This window comes from Octopus bimaculoides, chromosome 23 (genome assembly GCF_001194135.2).
Source record: "Octopus bimaculoides isolate UCB-OBI-ISO-001 chromosome 23, ASM119413v2, whole genome shotgun sequence".
Classification (NCBI taxonomy): Eukaryota; Metazoa; Mollusca; class Cephalopoda; order Octopoda; family Octopodidae; genus Octopus; species Octopus bimaculoides.
In genome coordinates this window covers 11398921-11406512 of record NC_069003.1, presented here as the reverse complement: position 1 = coordinate 11406512, position 7592 = coordinate 11398921, and positions in this window count along the sequence as shown.

Sequence of the window (7592 nt, the reverse complement as noted above, 5' to 3'; positions counted from 1 at the left end):
TTCGTGCCAGTGGCACGTAATAGCACCCTCTACACTCTCGGAGTGGTTGGCGTTAGGAAAGGCATCCAGCTGTAGAAACTCTGCCAAATCAGATTGGAGCCTGGTGTAGCCATCTGGTTTCACCAATCCTCAGTCAAATCGTCCGACCCATGCTAGCATGGAAAGCGGACATTAAACGATGATGATGAAGCTTCTCATTGGTTCATGAAATACACAACAATTCTTTGGAATGCAGTCTGCATCTCCTGAAAAGGACACTGTACAGTTTTGCATATCTTATAGACCAAGTGAGATCATATTTACCATATTTTAACTTGTATAAGGAACCCTCTAACTTTTGGGGCTTAAAATTTGGAAAAAGGTTTTGTAAGGGATTATAAATACTATGCATGTATAAGAAACTTCCATATTTTTTAAACCTAATTTTCGACGAGAAAGGGTTCCTTATACAGGTTAAAATACAGTAATCTTATCCTCTTTAAGTTGCCACACAAAACCAGCCAAAAATGTCAAAGTGGTTTATGTAAAGGTTCATACAATCCAATACTAATACCGAAGGTAGCATCAGGGAGGTTTACTCTACAGTAATCTTTTTCAATAGTGATGTTAAGTATGAAGTTCTTATATTATGTCTTTTATGTTTTACTTGTTTCAGGCATTAGACTGTGGCCTGTAGCCATACTGGGGGGGCGTTGCCTTGAAGAACTTTTTGTTGAGTTAATTGACCCCTGTACTTATTTTTTGTTAAGCCTGGTACTTATTCTTGTCAGTCCCTTTTGCTGAACCACTAAGTTATGGGAATGTTACCACCAGACAAACACACACACACACACACAAAACAGGCTTCTTTCAGGTTTTTTTCTACCAAATCCAATCACAAGGCTTTGTGGGTGGATTTGGTAGTTGCTATAGTAGAAGACACTGAAGGTGCCATACAGTAGGACTGAACCCAAAACCATGTGGCTGGGATGCAAGCTTCTTACTACACACACCTGCAACTATACACACACACACACGCACACATTAAAAGCACCTAGCACACTTTAAAGTGGTTGGCATTAGGAAGGGCAGTCAGCCATAGAAATCATGCTAAATCAAACTGGAGCCTGGTGCAACTCTCCAGCTTGTCAGCTCTGGTTAAACTTTCCAACCCATGCCAGCATGAACAACAAATGTTAAATGATGATGATAATGATAATGATGATATATATATATAATCCTTGATTATAAACTCATGAAACCTGATACTAAATATAGTAATAATAAAGGCAAAAATAAAAAAAATCTAGTAGAACAGAAATTAACAGCATTGATAAGAATATATATGATAATACTTATAAAAGTAAACATAATATAAATAATAAAAGATGTACTCCTTGCATAAATTCTGAGAAACATAATATGGATTATGGTTGTCTAAATAAAACCAGTACCTTGTGGTTCATTATCCCCTTTGCAAGTCAAATTAAAAGTAACATAGTCAAATCTGTTTATTTATCAATACAGAAGCATTCAAATAAAGATAATAAGTATAGTGAAATTATTAATTCTAAATATATAAAAGTTGGCCATCTCTATCGAAGAATTTTTTTGCAATTATATCCTCAATTACTAATAGAAAATTAGATACCTTTTATAGCAGTCGTAATCTAAATAAAAATTGATGTTAGGGTAAATTATAATAGTAAAAGGTATATAACCCATATTAATTCTCTTCCTAACCCAAATAATGGGAATGATAAAAAAATGTAAATAATTGTATTAATAATGATGTTAATATAAATTGTGATTGTAGGATTAAAGAAAATTATAAACTTAATAATAATTGTAAACAGGATAACCTAGTATATAGGTGTATAGTTAAATCTGAAAGAAGTAATACTATTACATAGGTTCAACTGAAACTAGATTTAAATGAAGAATTGCAAACCATGAAAGTTGTTTTAGAAATAAGCATAAAATTAATAAACACTAGTTTCAGCAATTTTATATTGATGTTAAAGGATAATCAGTATGATTATATGATTAGATTGGTGGTTGTAAGCTATGCCAGAGCTTATCAAATTTCAAATAAGAATGTCAATTATGTACTGATGTGATTTTTCAAATAATAAAATCTAAGCATAAATCGATTAATTCTAGGAAAGAGAATATTTTAGCTTGTTGCTACTACTCAAAATATGTTTTTAGAAGATTTAAGTGGTAAATTAATAATAAGTAATTAAACTGAAAATGATATAAAATATACATAAAATAAAGTGTATAACCTCTAAACACAAATGAATTAACTTGGTGAGGGTGAATATTTAAATTTGTTGTGGTTAACCTAAATATACTTTAGAAAATTAAATTTAATAGATAAATAAAACCAAACATTAAAAATACAAACATAATATAATAACTATAGCTTAATTTAAGAACCAAACATAGATTAAAATAATTAAAAATAATATAAATATAAATAACATATACTATATGATGCTTAAATTTCATATTAATGATAATATCAAATATTGACCTTTACTATCTATCAGATAATATTACTTTTTAATTTAGATAAGAATATTAACCATACATAAGTTAAAACAACATAAATATAAATAACATATAGTATATCATATTATATAATACTTAAATATAGGCTTAATAATAATATTGAGTATTGACTTTTACTAATTAACCAAATAATGTAATATATTTTAATTTGGATACAAATATTATGAATATATACATTAAAAATTTAAGCAAAAATAATATAACTGAATTTACAAACCTAACATAAGTTAAATATAATATAAATGTAAGTAACATACACTAATAGGCACAGGAGTGGCTGTGTGGTAAGTAGCTTGCTTACCAACCACATGGTTGTGGGTTCATTCCCATTGCGTGGCACCTTGGGCAAGTGTCTTCTACTATAGCCTCGGGCCGACCAAATGGTTGAAACAAGTAAAAGAGTAAAGAGTATAACTGAATTTACAAACCTAGCACAGGTTAAATATAATATAAATGTAAATAACATACACTATATTGTATAATACTTAAATATCAGTTTGATAATAATATTGAGTATCGATCTCTATTAATTAATCGCATAATATAGTACATTTTAATTTAGATACAAATACTATAAATCTATCAATAATACCTATTTTGATGATGTAATACACCGAATAAATCCACATACTAATCATAAATATATAACTTAGGCTTACATATGAATATTAGGTGTCCCATCCCAATATACATCTAAATATATAAATATATAATACTATACTATATAATAGCAAGAAATCAATAACTAAATATAAACAACAAGAGCACACAGAGAGTGCAAACCTCCGTCAACGCAACACCAATGTCCAATCAACGATTAACTGGAGATGATTTTTAAAATGGGAATATCTGAAACAAAATCCTTCAATGAATACCATAAGACCTTTTGGTTTTCTCTTCTCTTGAATTTCAGTTTTCCTTTAATAGCCCTGTTGTTTTAGATCGATGTATAGAATTATGTATATATGTAAGTATATGTATACATATATATGTGCAACAAGTATGGGTGTCAATTGTTTATGCACCAATACATTTCCTTTCTAAGTTACTTATTAAAGTGCCAGTGCTGTCTGGCTGGCTCCTGTGCTGATGGCACGTAAAAGCACCCACTACACTCTTGGAGTGGTTGGTGTTAGGAAGGGCATTCAGCTGTAGAAACCATGCCAGAATATCACACACGTGTACGTGTTTATATATATATGTATGTATGTCTCTTCTATTTTTTGTTATAAATCTTCCACTGAGGAGGGAGCTGGTTTCCGACAAAGATTCAAGGTTCCATCTTTGGGATATAGTTAACACAGATAAATATGTATGTATGTATGTATGTATGTATGTTTATCAATACAGAAGCATTCAAATAAAGATAATAAGTATAGTGAAATTATTAATTCTAAATATATAAAAGTTGGTCATTCTCTATCGAAGAATTTTTGAATTCTTGTTCTAACTAAACAGCACACCCAGCTAATTTCTTTCTTATACATTATAAATCTTCCACTGAGGAGGGGGCTGGTTTCCGACAAAGATACAAGGTTCCCTCTTTGGGATATAGTTAACACAGATAAATATGTATGAATGTATGTATGTATGTATGTATGTACATGTGTGTGTGTATTATTTATGTACTCCACCACCTGTTTATATTTACAGTACTTTGGCTTCAGTTTTGAATTTAAATAAAATTACATATTGCCTTTCACCAGTGCAGTTTACAATTTCCTGTTGCATTGAAATAATAAACACTCCTGGAATGACCCAATCTTGGAATCTGCCAAAGACTCACCATAAATATCATTGCAATTCAATTTTATAGTCTCTGCTGGCAACCAACTCTTGTTTCTTCATCCTTAATTTGGCTTCACCATAGGCTTCAAGAGGTGTAGTTGCTGCTTCCAAGATGAAATCAGAGTAGATGGTGATGCCTCGTTGAGTCATCATCATTATCATGATCATCATAGTCATCAGCTTAATGTTCACTTTTCTATGCTTGCGAATTTGTTGAGGCAGATTTTCTACTACTGGATGCACTTTCTGTCACCAACACTCACTTGTTTCCAAGTAAAGAGACAGTAACACACACACACACACACACTGGCACACATACACACATGCACAAATACACACACACATATACCTATGCATATGTATACACACTGTAAAGTGGTTGGCATTAGAAAGGGCATCCAGCTGTAAAAATCATGCCAAAATAGATAGTGGAGATTGGTGCATGTCCCAGCCTTGCCAGCTCCCATAAATCTGCCCAGTCCATGGAAGATGGATGTTATACGATGATGATGATTATATATATATATATATATATATATATCATCATCATCATCATCATCGTTTAACGTCCGCTTTCCATGCTAGCATGGGTTGGACGATTTGACTGAGGACTGGTGAAACCGGATGGCAACACCAGGCTCCAGTCTGATTTGGCAGAGTTTCTACAGCTGGATGCCCTTCCTAACGCCAACCACTCAGAGAGTGTAGTGGGTGCTTTTACGTGTCACCCGCACGAAAACGGCCACGCTCGAAATGGTGTCTTTTATGTGCCACCCGCACAAGCCAGTCCAGGGGCACTGGCAACGAATATATATATATACTTTGTTTTTGTATCTGCTCTGCAAAATTCTTTATGTGAATTCGTGTGTTGAAGCAAATTATGTTGTCAGGGGAAAATCATATCGTCTTGTTATTCAACACACACACAGGTTCGATTTCCACTCATTTATTATTCATATTTTTTCTTCCAAAATTCTTGTTGGCTTTTTGCAGCCTTGTCAATGGATGTTGACTGTCCATTTTCTGTCAGTTTCAAGTCAACCAAATTCACTCACAAGGCTTTGGCCGTCCCAAGCCTATAGTAGAAAACACATGACCAAAATGCCACACTGTGGGACCGAACTTGGGATCATGCGGTTGGCAAGCAAACGTCTTAACACACAGCACCCCCAAGTGTTTTCTGAAACTATTCCAGCCTACGCTAATCTTGTTCTTCAGCCACCATTTAGGTCTTACCATTCTTGTCTTTTATTGGAATGTTTGCATTACCCTTAGCTCCCATATGCTCCCTTATAGTGCAGTACAGTCTTTGCATCATTTGATCTGGCCCCTTCCTCAGCTTCAGGCCACTTTCAGTACCTCTTGCTCCTTCCTGTGCATAGCTTTTGAACCATCATTTTGCATTGGTTGGCAACATATGCAGCATACAGTGCACATTCTATGTTGCAGCAATATGATACAGAGAGCTGCACATATGTTTTCATACATGTGGGATGTGTGTTTGCTTTGAAACAAGATCGAATATTTCTTTAATTGACTGTGGTTGCTTTGCATATATTTGTTTACTACAGCATACATTTACATAAGCTGTGAACTGACAGGGTGTCAGTTCTCACAACATAACTGAAATATTTGCATGTATGTGTGTTTGTGTGACTCCCTGTCTGTGTGTCTGTGAGTTCTTGTTCTAACCAAATAGCACACCCAGCTATTTTTTTTTTTTTTTTTTTTAATATTTGCTAAAATAGTCTGGGGTACTTCATCATCATCATCATCATCACCATCATTTTAATGTTCACTTTTCCCTACTGGTATGGGTTGGATGGAATTTGTTGAGGCAGAGTGTTTATGGCCAGACGTTCATCCTTGCATCAACACTCTCTTATTTTCAAGCAAAGTAAATATTTCCCCATGGTCAGACATGTTTTTGCAGAATAATGAAAATTAATGATACTGCTTGTATGACAGTGGTACTCACTTACAGCTATCAAACTAAAGCAAGACAAGGAAATGCAAATACACACACATCCACACTTACATACATGCATATATATACATGCACACACACACAATGATGGGTTTCTTTCAGTTTCCATCAACCAAATCCACTCACAAAACTTTGGTCAGCCCAAGGTTGTAGTTGAAGATTGTCTGAGGTGCCTTGCAGTGAAATTGATCCTAAGATCGCATGGTTGCAAAGCAAATTTCTTAACTTTCTAACTATGCCCACACCTGAAAATTAAAAAAAAAAAAAAAAAAAATAGAAGAATTACCATGAATGACATGTCTTTCATTCAGGTCAGTTGTATCAGAGCTGACCTGGCGCGAAAGAAGGGGTTCTTAAACTGACAATTAGCAGGTTCCCATCAAAAAGCTTTTTTAGTTAAATTTAGATGCCTTCCCACCCACCTCATCCTCTTTTATGATCATCATAATCGTCATCATCATCATTGTCGTCATCATCATCATAATTTAAAGTCCATTTTCAATGGTGGCATGGCTTGAATGGGTTGACACAATCTGGCAGGCTGCAGAGTTGCAGTGAGCTCCAGTGTCAGCTTTGATATTTTTTTTTCTAGGGATGGATATCCTTCCTAATGCCAACCACTTCACCGTGTGTACTGGGTGCCTTTTTCCTTGGCACCAACACTTGTGAGTTTACCAAGTAACTTGCAAGATATAACAAGAATGAAAACAGACGAAAATGTCCCCACTACTGTATGTGTTTGTGTGTATAGGGGAGTATAGGGGGGTGGGGGTGGAGATGAAGTGGCTTTATGCTAGGGTCTTGAGAGGGTAAAGTATGACAGGGACAAGAACGGGTGGCTGGTCGACATTATATAAGGGTGAATAGTATTATGGTTCAAATGTACAGAAAGCAAAAGACAAAGACAGGTGAAGGAACAACAAACAATTGTATTGGTTTTGCGTTTGGGAAGAATGGAAGAGTCTTTGATGTTTTGAGCCTACGCTCTTTGACAGAAAGGGATGAGAGGAAAAAGAAATGGGGAGAGAGAGAGAGAGTAAAAAAAAATAGAGAGAGAGTAAAAAAAATAGAGAGAAAGTGTGTCGGGATTAATGATTTAACATTTATATATATATATATAGAGAGAGAGATGTACTTGCATAGCAAGTGACCTGATCTGAGATCGTGTGCTGGAACAAAAACAATTGCAGCGTGGAAGGTGTTTATAAGCCATTTAAAATAACACACGAAATCCATTAGATTCACTTCAACATTTAAATTT